This window comes from Chelonoidis abingdonii, chromosome 4, assembly GCF_003597395.2.
Source record: "Chelonoidis abingdonii isolate Lonesome George chromosome 4, CheloAbing_2.0, whole genome shotgun sequence".
Classification (NCBI taxonomy): Eukaryota; Metazoa; Chordata; order Testudines; family Testudinidae; genus Chelonoidis; species Chelonoidis abingdonii.
In genome coordinates, this window is record NC_133772.1 from 78472913 (window position 1) to 78492777 (window position 19865).

The following is a 19865-nucleotide window of genomic DNA, read 5'->3' on the forward strand; positions in this document are numbered from 1 at the left end:
CAAGAGCTGATGGTGTCAAATTTGCAAATGAACGAAGGCTTCAGCAGTTTTCTCTTAAGTCTCTGGTCCTGAAGTTTTTTCTGCTGCAGGCATCGGCCAGCCTTAAGGTCTGCTATTAGTGTGCCAGGGAGGTTGAAGTGCTCTCCTACAGGTTTTTGTATATTGCCATTCCTGATATCTGATTGTGTCATTTATCCTTTCCGTAGTGACTGTCCAGTTCTGGTCCAGTGTACACAGCAGAGCGGCATTGCTGGCATATGATGGCGTTATATTACATTGTGTGGCGTGCAGATGAAATAGAACCAGTGTGGTTCGTGACTGATCTGGTTGGTTCCTTGTGATGGTGTCGCTTAGTGTAGATATGTGGGCCGAGTTGGCATTGAGGTTTGTTGCATGGATTGATTCCTAGGTAGATTTGCTGGTGGTAGCGTGTGGCAGTTGCCTGGTGAGAATACGTTGCAGTTGGCAGGTTGTCTGTGAGGCAAGGATTGGCCTGCCACCAAACCTGTGAAGTGTGGTATCATTTCAGGATGCGGTTGTCAGATCCCTGTGATGCTTGAGGGTTTTAGCTGGGGCTGTATGTGAGGCCAGTTGGGAGTCCTTGTTGCGTTTTCTTTCTTGGGTTTGTCCTTGCATAGGAGGCTTCTGGGTTACACGTCTGCTCTGTTGATTCTGTTTCTAATTTCCTTTGTGGGGGTATTGTCGTTTGAGAATGGCTTGGTCGGGATTTGGTAGTGTTGCGGTCTGTCTGAGGGTTAGAGCGATGCGGTTGTATCTCAGTGCTTGGCCGTAGACAAGGACATGTGATGGTGCCCGGGATGGAAGCTGGAGGCATGAAGGTAGGCACAGCGGTCGTAGGTTTGCGATATAGGGTGGTGTAATGTGACCATCACGTTATATTGCACCGTGGTTGTCTAGGGAAAGTGGACCTCCCTGTGTAGAATTGTGTCCAGGCTGAGGTTGATGGTGGTGGGAAAGTTGTTTGACCAATCGTGGTGGAATTTTTCTAGAGTCTCCTTCCGTGGTCCAGAAAAGATGAAGATGTCATCAGTGTAGCAATAGGTAGAGACAGGGTCGTTGAGTGGACGAGAGCTGAGGAAGCGTTGTTCCAGTCAGCCATAAAAATATTGGCATATTGTGGGCCATGCGGTTGCCCGATAGCAGTGCCACTTTGATTTGGAGATATAGTATTGTCAGTCAAACTTGACTAAACAAAGACTGTGAATGGCTTGCCAATTACAGAACCAGTTTCTCCTCCCTTGGTTTTCACACCTCTACTGCTAGAACAGGGCCCCATCCTCCCTGATTGAACTAACCTCGTTATCTCTAGCTTGCTTGCTAGCATATATATACCTGCCCCTGGACATTTCCATTACCTGCGTCTGACGAAGTGGGTATTCACCCACGAAAGCTCACGCTCCAAAACATCTGTTAGTCTATAAGGTGCCACAGGATTCTCTGCTGCTTTTACATTTTTGATTTGTTCTTTTAAATTAAACTTAAAAACTAAAACTAAACAGCCCTGAAAGGGCAGAAGAAAAGGAAAGATCAACAAAGCAAGCATCAAGGGTACTGCATGCAGTATAAGCTTGCTGCACCTTTGGCTGTTAAGAAGGAACTGAAGGGCAGCTTGGGCCCCTTTTAGACCATCTGAATCCTCCACAAAGGGAGGAGGAGAGAAGACCCCCAATAGACACTTATCAAGAATATTCCACAGCTCAATCCCAGGAACCATCAATCCTATAAGTGGGAATATACAGATATCACTAGAAGAAGAAACATAGTACTGGAGGGATTACAATAATACAGACTGAATTTATACTATTTGTTAAAGTTCCCAGCTCTTGAAAAAGGCATTCAGGAAAAATGCTAACGTGAAGCTGTGTAGATGTAAGCAACACATACAAAACCATAAGTGCAACGCAACTCAGGCGTCAGCCATTTTACAACACATTGAGAACATATACCAGGAATGGCCAAACCATGGCTCATGAGCTACATTCAGCTCTTTTACAGTTAAAGTGCAGCTCGTGGAGCCCTCCCCGATGCACTCCCCCCATTCTCCATCTACCAGACAGGTGGGGGAGCTCAGGGCTTCTGCCCTGCAGTGGGGTGGTGGGTCTAGAGGCTTCTGCCCAGGAGGGAGATGTGTCTCAGGACTTCAGCCCCACAGGATGCACCTGATGGGGCTCGGGGCTTCAGTAGGAGTGGGGCTGACGCCCCGAGCCTGGGCAGGCGCCTCCCACAGGACTGAGGCCCTGAAGCCGCCCCCCAGGCTGACGCTCTGAGCGCCAGCAGGTGCATCCCAACTCTTGAAATTCTGAAGACTGTCATATGCAGCTCAAAGGGTCAATTAGTTTGGCCACCCCTGACATATATTCATATCTGTATAACACAATGTATCACTAATGCATTGCAGTTGGTATTCTCCAAGTCTGTGAAGAAACTGCTGCAAATGTAACAATTTCAACAGAACTACAGTAGAATTGCAGAGTATTTAACACCAGAGTTAAAAACTTACCAATCAATCAACCACACACATCATTTGGAACTGGAAGTACGCGATCAGGCAGCAGCAAAGACAAAAAAGGCAAATAAAGTACAGGACTGTGTTAAATGTAAACTACTAAAAAAATAAAGGGAACGTTAAAACAAAAAAGATTTGACAGGAAAGGAAACTGTTTCTGGGCTTGTTTCATTTAAATTAAGATGGTTAAAAGCAGCATTTTTCTTCTGCATATAAAGTTTCAAACCTGTATTAAATCAAGTTCAGTTGTAAAACTTCTGAAAGAACAACCATAGCAATGAAGTGGGTATTCACCCACGAAAGTTCATGCCCCAATACGTCTGTTAGTCTATAAGGTGCCACAGGACTCTTTGCTGCTTTTCCATTCCCTATGTGTTTGCAACTCTGAGGTTCTATTGTATTACAACTCCAGGAACAATGAAACCACCACACTGGATTTAACTAGTTGGTCCCTCTGATCCAATCTCTCCTGTCTGACAGTGGTCAACATAAAATTCTTCAAAAAGCACAGGCTTTCCCCCACAAAAAAATTATTCACAAACATGCCTACAGTTAAAATTTCTTCCAGCTCAAGGCACTGGTTGCCTTATGTCATGAAGCATATGGGTTTATATCCCTTAAAATGTTTATCTTGTATAACTGAGGCTATTCTTGTTATTCAGGTTATCTAAACCTTGCTTGAATCTTATTAAGTTCCTTGCCTCAATAATATTGTAGTAGGGAGTTTCACAAAATTACTGACAGTAAAAGAAAATAATTTTATACAAACTTTAAATTTGTTGCCTTTCAATTTCAATGGCTGTGTCTTTGTTCTTGTACCACTAAGGAGGATAAAATAAGTGTACCTGATTTTCCTTTTTTGTACCATTCATTGTTCTATAAAATTGTATCATGCCCACTGTAAGAGAAAATCTTCTCAAAAATGTGTATGCCAAGTAGAGCTGTCAAGTGATTAAAAAAAATTAATTGCAATTAATCACACTGTTAATAACAGAATACCATTTATTTAAACATTTTTGAATGTTTTCTACATTTTCAAATATAATGATTTCAATTATAACAGAATACAAAGTGTACAGTGCTCATTTTGTATTATTATAAATATTTGCACTGTAAAAACAAGAAAAAGTATTTTTCAATTCACCTACTACATGTAATGTAGTGCAATCTCTTTATCATGAACGCTGAACTTACAAATGTAGAATTATGTACAATAAAAATCTGCATTCAAAAATAAAACAACGTAAAACTTTAGAGCCTACAAGTCCTTGTTCAGCCAATCGCTCAGACACATTTATTTACTTTTGCAGAAGATAATGCTGCCTACTTCTTGTTTACTATGTCACCTGAAAGTGAGAACAGGCATTCGCATGGCACTGTTGTAGCCAGCATTGCAAGATATTTACATGCCAGATGCGCTAAAGATTCATGTCCCTTCATGCTTCAACCATCATTCCAGAGGACACGCGTCCATGCTGATGACGTGTTCTGCTCACTAACAATCCAAAACAGTGTGGACCAACACATGTTCATTTTCATCATCTGAGTCAGATGCCACCAGCAGGAAGTTGATTTTCTTTTTTTTGATGGTTTGGGTTCCGTAGTTTCCACATCAGAGTGTTGCTCTTTTAAGACTTCTAAAAAGCATGCTCCATGCCTGATCCTTCTCAGATTTTGGAAGACACTTCAGATTCTTAAATTTTGGGTCGAGTGCTATAGCTATCTTTAGAAATTGCACACTGGTATCTTCTTCGCATTTTGTCAAATCTGCAGTGAAAGTGTTCTTAAAACAAATCTGTGCTGAGTCATCATTTGAGACTGCTATAACATGAAATATATGACAGAATGCAGGTTAAACAGAACAGAAGACATAGACTTCTCCAAGGAGTTCAGTCACTGATTTAATTAATGCTCCAAAAAAAAAAAAAAGCCAAAAAAAAAAACCAGCATCATCAGCATGGAAACATCTCCTCTGGAACAATGGCTGAAACATGAAGGAGCATATGAATCTTTAGTGCATATGGCATGTCACATTGCAATGCCAGCTACAACTGCACTATGTGAATGGCTGTTCTCACTTTCAGGTGACATTGTAAACAAGAAGTTGGCAGCATTAGCTCCTGTAAATGTAAACCAACTTGTTTCTCTTAGGGATTGGCTGAACAAGAAGTAGGACTGAGTGGACTTGTAGGCTCTGAAGTTTTACATTGTTTTGTTTTTGAGTGCAGTTATGTAAGAAAAAAAATCTACATTTGTAAACTGCACTTTTATGATAAAGAGATTGTACTACAGTATTTGTTTGCGGTGAATTGAAAAATAATTTTTTACCATTCTTACAGTGCAAATATTTGTCATAAAAATATAAAAAGTGAGCACTGTACACTTTGTATTCTGCACCGTAACTGAAATAGATATATTTGAAAATGAAGAAAAACATCCAAAAATATTTAATAAATTTCAATTTGCATTCTATTCTTTAACAGTGCAATTAATCGCAATTAATTTTTTTGAGTTAATCGTGTAAGTTAACTGCAATTAATCAGCAGCCCTAATGCCAAGTAATTGTCAGATAAAGTGGCAAAAGCGCAAACTGACACTGTGTACCATAGGCATACTATGTATGTGTCTACATCATCCCAGGTCGGCACATATATAATACGGCAGTTGCCTGTCTCAGATGGACCTATTAAGCACTATGTAGCTTATTTTTATGTATTGTATTCTGTACACTTAAAACTCAGTTTAAAAGGAATTAAACTTCAAGTGTAACATCACCCTGCCCTACTCCCTAACACGAACCCTAAAAAGGTATAAAATTAGGGGACATTCACCACCATACTCTAATGCTCATGCAAACTATTTCCACTTAGAGTAGCAGACTCACATCACAGGGAACTTTCTTCTGTCTCCAACCGATAAATAAACACTACATACATCAAACTAAATTTCCTCTCACAATACAATACAAAACCGTATTTACAATCTTATGCTAGCCCTGTAATCACATAACACACTGCACATTTTAACCTGTACACACCAACTGAGTACTTGCTGATATCAAGGTCATAATTGAAGTGTTATATTATTCTGTGATGGAAATCAATATATTGCGTATACTGTTTCCTTATCAATCTAATGTCTTCTGGGAAGAGGCCATCTTTTTGTTCTGTGTTTGTATCATGCAGAGTACCGGGGGTCCTGGTCAATGACTAATATCCAGAGATATATAGATACAAATTACAATGTAACGTGCAAAAATGTATTTTTCACTTTTAGCTGACTCTGCATCTTTCATCTCAACTTTTTCTCTAAGTTATTTAAGAATACATTTATCCCAATTCAATTACTGCACATCATCCAACCAGCACAGTGAACAAAATGAGAACTAATAGCATAAGATCATGTAATTACAGATCATAATGTATCCTCACAAGGGAAAAAGAGTTAAGATTGTACATGTACTTATAGCTTTGCCATTTCTTGATTTCTGAATGCTTCACTTTACAAAGTTCTCAATGTAACTTTTTTATATGGCAGAGAATAAAGCTAACTTTACTAAGGATCAAACACAGCAGGCCACTTATTACACACTGCCTCATTTAGTGCTCATTATGTCAAGCTTTATTCAGAAGTCAGAAAGCAAAAATCCTTAACCTTAATTTTGTCCCCTAAAACAATAAAAATAAAATTTAAAAAAACCCTGCCCCCTTGTGTGTACACACAGATAGGTACTCCTGTAACTGAATACTGTGAAAAGTATCTAGTAAACTATGCTTCAAACAACCTAGTAGACGATAAAACACAGAATAATAGGGAAGACTGGATGACACAGTACATCTGATCGTGAAATTAAATTAGCTTTATATGTAACTGCACCATTCTCTGAACTGAACCAAAGGAAGGCTGTGTTCGTTGTCCAAGTGCAGCTACGTTACCATTATCCTTATATAAGAAACAGTACCTGATGATGCAATGAAAGATTGTATCATAATGCACACATATAAGAGCAGTTAAGGTTGAGCATGAAACCTTAATTTTTACATGTCCTAATTTGAATGTTTATTAATCTTAACTATAATGGGGCTAGTGCTTCCCTATGATCTATGTAACCTGAATATTTCACGGTTCTTTGGTGCACATCCTACATTTAGTACCCATTTCCTCATTTCTTTGTGCCCCAAACAACCTCCCTTTCCTCATTCAAATCCCTGCTTGAAAGCACATTTCACCCCATCATTCTAGTGATAACTCACCAAATACAAGTTAAAGAAAAACAAATCTGCAGGACTTCAAGAATGAACAACCACCCAATATATTCGTATGTCTGAACTGTACATTCTGTGTCTTATAAGACTATAAACTTCTGTGGGGCAGAGTTTGTTTGTACAGTAATGCTCAGTAACTACATAATTTGGGAAGTTCCTGTTCAGAAGGTAACCATATTCAAGGCTATCAAAAACTATAGGAGGCAGAATTCTACTGAATTAAGCAAAAAAATCAAGGAGGCCTGTGTTCTAGTTCTAGGTCTGCAACTGATTTACTCTGATCTTGAGCAAGTCATTTTCCTTCTCTCTCAGCCCCCTAATCTATAACATGGGATAATATTTAGCTGTCTACTTCCCTCACAGAATAAAATAATGGGCCATATTCTCAAGTGATGAAAATCAGACTAACTCAATTGATCTGAATGGAGCTAAGCATATTTACATCAGCTGTCAGTCTAACCCAAACTTTGTAAAGTCTTTTGAATATATATAATATTATGAGCAACTCCGGATATGTTGTTATTAACCAACAAGGAACATACTAAATTTTTATTATACTGTACTGTGCTCTCTGTCCTCTCCCTCCCCTCCCCCCATGCTCTGACTAGTTATTGCTCTCAAAATTACCAGATCCCATATGCCCACAAGCATACTTACCCACCTCAGTTTGGGCCTTCCCTCTATCTCCCTACTACTATTCCTCCCTGGAAGGACTTTAAGGAAGGTTTAGCTCTCTCCTCCCTCTATACAAGTAATTCATCCTTTTAATGTAGTATCTGGGATTAGATGAAGAAGGCATCAAAAGCTTGGGTGGCCACATTTATTGTGGACATACAGACTGGGAGTTCTGAGAGTAGCAACTAGCCAGCAGGAGGGATTTAAATAGAGTAGAACGAATCTCAGAGATACGAACACCAGAGTTAAAAACTGATAGGCCAACCACACATCTCATTCGGAACCAGAAGTATGTAATCAGGCAGCAGAGACCAGAAAATAAAATAAATAAATAAGCAAATGCTATGTAATATTGTGTTAAATGTAAACTACTAAAAAAATAAAGGGAAAGTTTTTTAAAAATTGATAAAGTAAGGAAACTGTTACGGTGTTTGCCTCGTTTAAATTAAGATAGTTAAAAGCAGCATTTTTCTTCCGCATACTAAAGTTTCAAAGCTGTATTAAGTCAATGTTCAGTTGTAAAACTTCTTGAAGAACCACCATAATGTTTTGTTCAGAGTTACAAACATTTCAGAGTTACAAATAACCTCCATTCCCAAGTTGTTCATAATGGAGGTTCTGCTGTAACTGTACAGTTACTAATGCAAATTTTTTTTCTGATGGCCATTATTAGCCAATATGAGCAGAGAGATTTGCAAACATTATAAAATATGTAATGGGAACACTTATTCCAATCAGATTATAAGAAATTGCATAAGTGTACAATTTTAGTTTGTGTAAAGTGAAATTAAATGGAATTCACAGCCAGCGTGCAAGACTGCTGTACAACTGAGGTAGATATGGACATTTTCATTGTTTGTTATTCATACAGCAAAAGTGTCCAAAATGCCACTTTCCAGTTCTGCAATTCCCTGCTCTCTGATTATTATAGATAATATATTTGAACAGTCACTGTATGGCCATTTACCAATAAAATTATCATGCACACCTCTCTGTTCTGAATGGCTGTTATAATCTTGTTGTACAGATTGACTGATCCACTCAGATGTTAAAGATCTGTACTACCAACAAAGTCGCAGGGAGCAGAAAAATTCCACATTTTACACGAAAAAAGAAAAAACTACGAAAAAGTTTTAAACGGACCAATTCCACTTCTAAAATGATGTTTATAAACAAAAAAAAAAAACCACACTACAAATCACTGAAATATTTCATTCCCTTCTTTCACCTCTTTCTTTGCATCTTTCACTGCCTACAGTTCGAGACTTTTCTCTGACATTGTTTATACTGGAAGAATATCAACCCCTCACAATTCAGATTGATCATTACATGGCAGGAAAAAAGTCACATAGGGGACTGGAAACTGCTGTGAAAAGGTCCCACAAAGAAAGCAAGGGCAAGCGCCCTTCCCACAATATAATAAGTTTTAGTCCCTAAAAAGTGACATAGTTCTTACTGTCCACTGTTCCTAGAAGCCCAACAAGGCAGGAAGGGGCAACATGGCAGAGCAAGTAAACACAAAAGTTAATAATGGTACTGTGAGTGTTAATTTTTTTTAATGGAATACTTAACCTTGTTAGAGAGGTGAGGGAAAGACAGCAAAGTGTATGGAGAACATCCATCTTCCATCCCTAACCTCTCCTGACCTTTGGTCCATCCCTTCCATAGCCACAGAGACGGACCCCTGAGGACTAACTTCTGCCGGGCCTGGTGAAGACAGACAATGAAGTGCTATCTATCCAACAACATCTTCTATGGCCATAAGCAGAGATCTGACAGATTTTCATCCCTTTGCTCATGCAAGGACCACATGAACCTCAATTCTTAAAAACAATGAGACAAAGTTACCCCTTATGTAGCACGCTGAAGTCACTAATTATGCCAGGGATATATTTGGCTAACTGTAAACAAATTAGAACATTTATTTTTGGGACAAAAACCCTGATGACCTGCAGTGAGGAGATGAGGAAAATGGGTAAAGGATTACAAAAAAGCGGGGCGGGGGAAGGAAGAAGGGAAATTACAGGAGTTAAGAAGCTGTGAAAAGAAAGGTCCAAAAGGGTCTTTTTTTAACTTAAAAACATTTTCCTTTCAGCAGTTTGACAGCAACTTTAGTTTGTATTTAAACAGCTTTTTCTCTTCATTTACAATTTCAATATTTAATTTAAAATGTCAGTATAACAACTTCCTATTAACACAGTAATAGTCTTATCATGAGCTAATCAACTCTGAGGCCAAGAGGATACTGTTATTAACCTCTAAACAGGAACCACCTTCAATTTAACATTTAAAGTAACTGTCCAACATGTCTAAAATTTGATTTGCTAAAACAACTGTATTTCAGTATAATAATTACAGTACTTAAATACTTTTTCTTTTTCTATAAAATTTCTACATCAATAATCAGGCATCCATGAACAGACTCTGTAACAACACAGCAAAAACTTCTCAAATTTCAAGCTATGGCAAAATTGTTATATAAACAATGAGAAATATTTGAAGCAGGGGAAGGAGTTTTGTTTAATTTGAGTTTGAAGTGATCTGGTAAAACATGGCAATCAGTAGCCCTTAAAACTGAAACCTTAAGCTCTGATCCTGCAATGAGTTCCCTTGCTCTAGGACTCTACTCAAGGGAAGTCAATAGGGCTCTGTGGGATACAAATTTCCACCTACACAGAATTCACTTCAGGACTCAAGCTCTAGTGACCCAAAGGACAAGTACTGAATGGACAGAAGTAGTTCATTATTCTAACTCATTTCAGCCTTAATCTGGAGACATCCTCTCTATGGGATAAAGGGGGAGTTCTGTTTGCCAGATCCTTTCATTTTTGGTCTCTCTGAAGATTTCAGAGAATGCCAACAAGAGGGCCAATTAATACCAAATATGATAGTGAATTTATAAGACAAAAACAGATGTCTATAGGAACAGGATTGGTATCACCATCTCAATTCACAGAGACCACACAGGGCATGTCTACACTACGGGATTATTCCGATTTTACATAAACCAGTTTTGTAAAACAGATTGTATAAAGTCGAGTGCATGCGGCCACACTAAGCAGATTAATTCGGTGGTGTGCGTCCATGGTCCAAGGCTAGCATCAATTTCTGGAACGTTGCACTGTGGGTAGCTATCCCGTAGCCATCTCACAGTTCCCGCAGTCTCCCCCACCCATTGGAATTCTGGGTTGAGACCCCAAAGCATGATGGTGCAAAAACAGTGTCACGGGTGACTCTGGGTAAATGTCGTCACTCATTCCTTCCTCCGTGAAAGCAGTGGCAGACAATCATTTCGCGCCCTTTTTCCCTGGATTGCCCTGGCACGGCAACCATGGAGCCTGTTCAGCCTTTTTTTTTTTTTTAATGTCACCGTATGTCTACTGGATGTTGCTAACAGACGCGGTACTGGAGCGCTAACAGCACATTATCATTTGCCTTTCCAAGACAGCAGAGGGTTATCAGTGTTCTGTACCGTCTGCCATGCCACTGGTAATTTGACGATGAGATGACGGTTAATCAAGTCATTCTGTAACCATCTGCTGCTGTCATGGGAGCCTCTGGCGAGAGGTTGGCCGGGGGCGCAAAGAAAAAAATGGGAATTGGACTCCGAGTCATCCTCCTTTATGGTATCTAAAAAATAAGTCATCCTGCCTAGAATATGGGGGCAAGTGTACTACAGAATCAGGTTGTAACCAGAGAGCACAGCTCTCCGTTCAGATCCCACAGAAACAAGAGCTACATGCCATTCTTAGGGAGCGGCCTCTGCAACAACCCCACCAAGGCTTCCTTGCTCCCTTCACCCTCTGCGGCCTAAACGTTTGCAGTGTCCCCCCCCAATTTGTGGTGTGAGTAATGTATAGAATGCAGGAAATAAGAAACACTGACCTTGTTAGTAGATAAAATGAGGGGGAAGAAGCTCCCAACTGCTATCAATATGTCCAGCAGGACATTACATCGGTGCGGGGGGGAGAGCCCAGACATCCCGCTGCTATCATAGTCCCAGGCAGTACAGAATCTTTTTAAGCCATGAAAGGGGGGGCTGGATGAGCTCAGCCCCTGTTGTCTATGTGAAGACATTACCAGCCATTCAATACCATCTACCTGGGAATGACGAGAGTCATCTATTTTTATCCCAGGGCGCCCCGGCACCTCACCATGAGGCCAGCAGAGGCACTCACGGGATAGACGACGACGGATAGCATCATTTGTACCATCTGCCACCGGGGAGGGAGGGAAGAGGGTGCTGGCTATTCATGCCGCAAGCATCGCGCTCTACCAGCAGCTGCAGTAGAATAGGGTGACATTGAAAAAAAGTCAAAACGTTTTTTTTCCCCTGTTTCTTTCATGGGGGAAAAAGGGGGTAAATTAAGGCATACCCTGAACCAACCAGACAATGTTTGACCCCTACAGGCATGGAGCTCCAGCCAAGACACGCAAATACTTTTTGAGACTGTCTGATAGCTGGAGTCCCTCAGTTACCCGGCGTCCCTTCCTCCAATGAGCCGCCCATTTTGATTCTTTGGCTTTCCCGTTACGCTTGTCAACGCACTGGCTGTGGACTCTGTATCATAGCCTGGAGATTTTTTCAATGCTTGCTTTATTTGGAACGTCATTCTGTAACGGAGCTCATGACAAAGAACAGATGTTCCCCATACAGCGGTCAGATCCAGTATCTCGCCGCGGTCCATTGCGACTCTTTTTGGATTTGGACTGCATCACCACCGTGTCTGAACAGAAGCTTCAGCGGCAAACAGGAAATAAATTCAACAGTTGCGGGGCTTTTCCTGTCTACCTGGCCAGTGCATCCGAGTTCAGATTGCTGTCTAGAGTGGTCACAATGGTGCACTGTGGGATACCGCCTGAAGGCCAATACCGTCGATTTGCGGCCACACTAACCCTAATCCGATACGGTAATACCGATTTCAGCACTACTCCTCTCGTCAGGGAGGAGTACAGAAACCAGTTTAAAGAGCCCTTTATATCGATATAAAGGGCCTCGTTGCGTGGACGGTTTCAGCGTTAAATCAGTTTAACGCTGCTAAAATCGTTTTAAATGCGTAGTGTAGGCGAGGCCACAGTTGTGAAATTGTAAGAAATTTTGTTTATTATGAACTTAAACTGGATTCAAACCAGTTTAAGGCTTCATATCTCACTACCAGTCCCCTGAGCCTTTCAGGTTCCTTTTTTTTAAAGTTACAGAAAGATATGTTTACAGTGCTGTTAAAAATTGACCACTTATTCAAAAGTTAAGGTTGAGCATTTGTATTTAAACCTTTCTGTTGTACCAGCAAGAGAGGTTAGAGATTATATCAATCCTATAGCTTAGTCACCACAGTGATTAATTTCTGGCTATTTTCTTTGGTCAGTTAAAGCAAAAAACCCTTTAATATCATCTAGCTCTTATATAGTGCTTTTTGCCAGTAGATCTCAAAGTGCTTTCCAAAAACAAGGTTAGTATCATTATCCTAGTTTTACAGAAGGGGAAACTGAGACACAGTGAGATTAAGTGACTTAACTAAGGCCACCCAACAGGCCAATGGCAGAGACAGGAACAGAACCCAGGCCTCCTGAGTCCCAGCCCAGTGATCCATCCATTAGACCACACTGCCTAGTGAAGTTTCACTCTTACCCTTACGCACTAGGTCCAATTATGTTTTTGTGAACAGTGTGAAAACCTGACCCCACTGAAGTCAATGGCATATTGTACACAATGGCATTGACTTCAGTAGGGCCAGGATTTCACTCCAAGTCATGACACATTTATCCAACCTTGTTACAAGACAGGATAGACCTACAGACCAGCTTTTTTCACAACACAACTATGTATCATGTATATCTGTACATCCACATTTATCGCGCTCTCTAACAGTATATTTATCAGTGCATTCTGGGTAAATAGGGCAACTATCACATACTACCTCAGCAGGGTTAGAGTCTTTGGAAGATACGCACATAGAGCAGCACCAGCAACATGTTTGGCAATGCCCTCTGAGATGTCCAACCATACAAAGAGCTAGGAAAGAGGTCCAGCCTACCCAGATACATAGGAACAATTAGGGGTTTCACCCTTACAGCACAATAATGGTCATCTTCCTGTAACTAGGTCATTACAGAGCATGCTTCTGGCAAGGATGACACATGGTTAGCTGACGCAGTTACTAACAGTGCATTAACTATGTTGTGTGTGGATACAGAACATATTTAGAGAAAGCTATGACTAACTAGTTGCAACTCATTATGTCTACATACAAGGCATTATTTAAACAAATTTCTATATTTATTTCCTTTTTTGTAGATGAGTTTTAAAAGACAACCACCAGAAATAAAATGCTTAATATACACAATACACCAGCTCTGAAAAAACAAACTTCATACATCAAAAGGAGCTAATTACCATCTAAATATTTAAAATATTTTGAAATGCATATAATGGGTAGAAGAGAGAGTTACTATTTTGATAGCGGTTATGCAAATATATATTCAAATACTGTGTACTCCAGATAAAATTCCCTCTCAGATCTTCATAGCAGAGCTCCAACATTCCGCACATGTATAAGGAGATCATACGGACAACTAGATTTGCTCGGTGAATCAGAGGAAACATTTTTACCATAAGGACCTGTATTCAAACTAATTACTGCATATGCTCAGAAGCCACTTTCCAAGATTAAACACCTAAGGCCCTCATCCAGCAAAAACGTACACATGCTGAAGTTTAAGTATGTTGAGTTTTCTTACTGATTTCAGTAGGACTACTCACATGTTTAAGTCAAGTACAAATATAAGGTTTTGGAGGATTGGGGCTGTCATAACTATGAAGGGAAGGCTAACAGCCCTCCTGTGTACAATACTATAAAATCCCTCCTGGCCAGAGACACCAAAATCCTTTTACCTGTAAAGGGTTCAGAAGCTGATGTAACCTGGCTGATACCTGACCCAAAGGACCAATAAGGGGACATGATACTTTCAAATCTTGGTGGAGGGAAGGCTTGTATTTGTGTGCTCTTTGTTTTGGGGGTTGTTCGATCTTCGGACTAAGAGGGACTAGACATCAATCCACGCTCTCCAAATCTTCTGAACCAGTCTCTCATATTTCAAACTTGTAAGTAACAACCAGGCAAGGCACATTAGGTTTATCTTTGTTTTCTCAACTTGTAAGAGTTCCTTTTTGCTGAGAGGATTTTACCTCTATTTGCTGTAACTTTGAAACTAAGGCTAGGGGGGTTCCTCTGGGCTCTTTGAATCTGATTACCCTGTAACGTTATTTTCCATCCTGATTTTACAGAGATGATTTTTACCTTTCCGTCTTTAATTAAAACCTTCTTTTTAAGAACCTGATTGATTTTTCCTTGTTTTAAGATCCAAGGGTTTGGATCGGTGTTCACCAGGGAACTGGTGGAGGAGTCTCTCAAGGCTACCCAGGGAAAGGTGATAGTACTTGGGAGGGAGATAGAGGTAGACAGAGTTTCCCAAAAAACTCAAATAATTTGGGTGATGGCAGCAAAACCAGATCTAAGCTGGTAATTAAGCTTAAAGGTTCTCACCCAGGTCCCCACGTCTGTACCCTAAAGTTCAGAGTGGGGAAGGAACCATGACAGAGGCCTTAAATATTTTAACTTATTTCTTCAACCACTGATTTCAGATTTTTTGCTCTTGCATAACTTCACAACTGCTTTGACTTTTAAAATAAACCACTAAGAACAAATTATATAACAAAAAGGTGTTCTCTCTAAATACTTGTATAACTAAAGAGTTAAAACAGTTTGTTTACTTAAAGCAAAAATTTAGACATCAATTAATTTCTGTATCAAATTTGGTGAGCAAGACCTTGGACAAGGAACAAATTTATATCATTCATTAACAAACTGAACCAAATTCATCTCTGGTTTAACTCCACTGAAGCCTATCAAGGTATGCAAGAGATTAAATTGGCCCAATATATTTGTAAGAGTTACAATTAATTCATTGATTCTGCAGTCCTTACTCAGGCAAGACTTCCACTGACTTCAGTGGGAACTCTCCCTATGTTAGGAATGAAGAGCAATGCTCAAAGACACTTGAAATCAAAATATCTGAACATAATTTAATCCTTCTCTTACCTGCCAAAAACCTGAATTCAGGGTTCTGTGTTTCCCTGGTAACAGCTAATGACATCACTAACCCCTAAAGCAGTGAAAGGAAAGCACTTTTCTGCTCTGTTTTAGAGGTTAGTTATGGTATCACTGGACCTCAAACACAGAGCACTGAAGTCATATCTTGGCAGGCAAAAAGCCTTTCAATTCACCTTAAACTATAGCAGTACAAGCCACACAGCTACAATGCTTTAATTTAGAAGGAGGAAATAATATTGGTAGCAGATGAGTAAAGACTTTTGGTGCCAAATGTTATACATCCATTACATTAGAATTACTCTGAAACATGTAAAAAACTCTCAAGAATCACAATTAGTATCCTTTACAATCACAAATCAAGTAGTATATTAGTGCACTTAATTATATAATTCTTCTCCATGCAGAAAGAAGTCTTCTAACAACTACTGTTCTCTAAACAAACTACTTAACTGGAGGTTACAAGGAACTTGTAAATAAAGAGTATTTCTACTGCATAATATGAACACCAAGGATTTCCAAACTGCTCAACTAAGGGCCACTTAAGCAGCTTGCTGGGAGCCTGAGGACCATATCTAGTTTACATAAAGTATAGCTGTGTTCACAAGCCGTTATCATGAACATGAAAGTTTGGCTCATGAAAACTACAGATCCCAGCATGCAATGGTTCATCTTTATCTAGCAGGCTGCTAAAATAAAAATAAAGCTCTGTATACTGGGACCTGTAGCCTCCATGATAAGCCCTATTCTTAGTTAAGATGAGGCCAGATGTAGGCTGTAATACACATCTCTAGGGGGCATATTTTGACCATCTCATTTTACAGTATCATATATACATATCACACAGAGATCCTGAAGTACATTATACCAAAGTCAACATTATTCATTATATCAATCAAATTTAAGATGAACACAGATTTCAACATCATCATCACTAAACTCACCAATAACTAAAAAAAGCAGCAGTTGTCTAGATTAAAATCTATAGAAAAGGCTCTGGTTTGCATACATTATTTTTTTAAACAACTCAGATTTTTATCAGGACTGTTACATTCAATAACAACACTTGTGATTTTCACTGGGAAAAGTATTTTTGTGAGAGGAGTATTTCCCTTGCCTACTACTTATTATTTGGAAATATATTACTCTTTTTCTCAATCACCAAAATGCACTGAAACAGCAGCTTGCCCTTTCTCTAAAAAGGGAGTTGAGCATAGCTGAAAATTAAATGGCTGTATTTCAGTATAGGCCTCTGAAAACATACACCGTATTCTAGTTCAATAGAGGGAAGGGCAGCTCCCCCTACCAGCCTGTTCTAAGAAGGACTCATCATGGAAGGAAAATCATACTGTGTTCCAAACCCAGAAGTCATTATTTTGAGCTCTGAATTATGATATATATATTCCCTGCAAAACCAGTGAAAAATGCAAGTACAGTCTGTACTAAGAGGCATAGCACAGTTCTTGCATTTCCAGGCAGTCAGGCATCATCAGCACCTCCACAAACATGCAGCAGAAAAGGGCCAAGAAATTCTGGAACGTGAGAGAGACAGACAACGGCATACTGCAACAAACGGACTGGCAATGCTGCTGAAGTCACCTGAAAGACATTCTACTGAACTTCCCCACACAGGCGACAAGCTAAAAAAGCAACTAAAGGCTTCGTCAATACAGCAATAACACTGTCCATAAGGCCAAAGACAGCTGTTGCCATGGTTACTATCAGCCAGTTTATTAGAAAATAATTAGTTATTACTTAGAAGTTTTCATTAAAATTTTAAAGCTCTGATAATTAATTGACTAAAGAAATCAACTACTATTTTGCTTGCATTTACACTACTTTAGAGCTGCACATGGTTAACAATACTTGTATCCCCAGCGGGAAGTGGGGGAGGAATCAATGCCTTTCAGGACTTGAAGGGAAGAAGGAACAGCAGAGAGTTTGTATTCTGTATGCAGCCAAAATAATAAGACAAAACCCATCTTTTGGCTCTTATGTTTGAGTTCTCTTTCACAGCCCTATAGAGTCCAAATACAGATTAGCTCATCATAGCCCTAGTCTCCAACCTGTTAGACCCTATCCTCTTCCTCAATCTATTTTAACCATTCAGGCATTTGATAGTCCCCCACAAAAAAATATGCAACACCAGCTAAAGTTTTCAGAGCACATTCCTAATTACATGATAAGGAGAACAGCTTAAGAAGAGCTCTTTCTCACTAAAAGAAGTTGGTCCAATAAAAGATATTACCTCACTCACCCTGTCCTTCATTTAAGGCATATTCAACGCCATTTTTATAGTGAATGAATTTGGTAAGGTGGCCTTTTATCCCTAAAGCACAGTAGTGTGGAAATGTAAAATTATTCAGGAAAAAAAATGCTATTTTAAGAAATAATAATTTAAAATAAAACGTATGCCTATAATAAACTCACAAACAGAAATACACTTCTGACACATACGATTTTTTTTTTTAAGAAAGCATCTACGTAAGAGTTTTAGAGAGAGAGTTAATTTTTAAGTTACATGATCCAGTTTGAGAAACACAGCCTCCACATATTACCTCTGACTAAAGAGTGGGTGTTTGCAATAGCAGATGAAAAAAAGTAAAAAAGGAGAGAAAGAGAGAGTGAGTCTGAATGCAGAGAGGGTCTGGAATAGGTCAAGACATCAGGGTGTGGAGCTTCTAGGCAGAGATTACTTAGTGACTCCTGTAGAGATTATAAACTGCAAGGGATCCTGCACTGGTTTGCATTAATATTAACAAATACAGAGACCAATACATCATTCATTATAAGCTTCAAAAGCAAAGATGTGTCACAGAACCATTTTTAATAAAAACTTTATTTAAAAACTTGTAGAAATTTCAAGACTAAAAATGTTGTTAAAGCTTTAAGTATAACAATTTAAGGGGGAATATAAGGGACCTAAAAGAGCTTTATATAGTTTTAAAACAATTTGAAGGCCATGAAATTCTAGAGTTGAGATAAATTCAACTCAAACTGTAGTCAATTTTAAAAACAAATAAATTAGTGGTTGATTCAGCTCCCACGTCCCAAGTCTCCTTGCCAATTATTGTTGTAGTACTAACATATTCAGTATTTTAAGATATTTTTCTCCCCACTGTTGCTGTGTCAAAAACTCACACAGACAAAAGGTGAAACTAAATATACAAAGTGTTGTCAAATGTACAAAGAATAAAATAGTTATAATAATCTGTTACAAGTAACAATAGTATGTAACAAGAATCATATAGAAGATACTTTTAAATTCGAGGAGTCCTTATAACATGAAAAAATAAAAAGATTGGGAAAATAAAGAAATGTAAAAGTACTCCTAATACCCTCCATCCAAAATTAAGCCCACTTTCTACAGGCACAATCTACACCTTCATAACTGACACAAGTTAAACCCCTCCTCGACCCCAGACCAAACTTGACATATTAATCTTTTCACCACCTATTACATGCACGACATGTACAAAAACTATCTTCAAGTCCACCCTGTATTAACAAGACAGGACACAAATGTCTTGCCTGTTGCAGTCAATACACACAAACTTGTACCACACTTGTTCCGCCTTCTCAATATATGGTTTGATCCTACAAACTTTTGTGTAAGTAGAACGTATTAGCAAAAACCCTGAGCCTAGTTTCTGGCACAAGTAACTTGGTGGGGCATTCAGAACATGCACAGGGGCAGGAATCTTCCCTCTAGACCTTAGGTGGCAGAACTAGCCTCAGTAGATTCTTACACTGCCCCATATGGGGGTAGGGGAAGACAAGATGCATAAAATGATGGATCTTCTTGCATTTTCCCTCCTGTATCAGGGCCTCTCCTCCTGCACGGTCAGGCCCACAGAACAGCCCTCTACACAGTGGAACTACACCAGCTCCTTCTTCTAGGGTGACTCCACACCTATAGAAGAGACTAGATATTTCCCATTTCAGTGGGACTATTTGTACAAGTAACGGTTTGTGTGGTAAAACCCACAGTTCCCTCATGCCTGGCACAGAAAAATTTCAAAACAAGGTTAGAATATCAGAGTTGGAAGGGACCACAGGAGGTCATCTAGTCCAAGCCCCTGCTCAAAGCAGGACCAATCCCCAGACAGATTTTTTGCCCCAGATCCCTAAATGGCACCCCCAAGGACTGAACACACAACCCTGGGTTTAGCAGGCTAATGCTCAAACCACTAAGCTATCCCTCGCGCTCTTTCTAGCCCCAGTAGTTAGATTCTGTGGGATCTCAAAAATTATATATCTTTGCAGCATTATTCTCTGTTTCCCTTTATA

At 39.4% G+C, this 19865-nt stretch overlaps 1 protein-coding gene across 3 annotated transcripts in view; it reads right to left on the minus strand.

Moving 5' to 3' along the window:
• Positions 1–19865, minus strand: part of PHF21A (PHD finger protein 21A) — a 312010-nt gene that overhangs the window by 287789 nt on the left and 4356 nt on the right. The window contains exon 1 of one of the 3 annotated variants that reach the window (XM_032775108.2): positions 9040–9146. The exons of the other annotated variants lie outside the window; for them this stretch is intronic. The gene's annotated coding sequence lies outside the window, so the exon portion shown is untranslated. Of the gene's footprint in view, positions 1–9039; positions 9147–19865 lie in introns of those variants that run through there. 3 annotated transcript variants of the gene reach the window in all.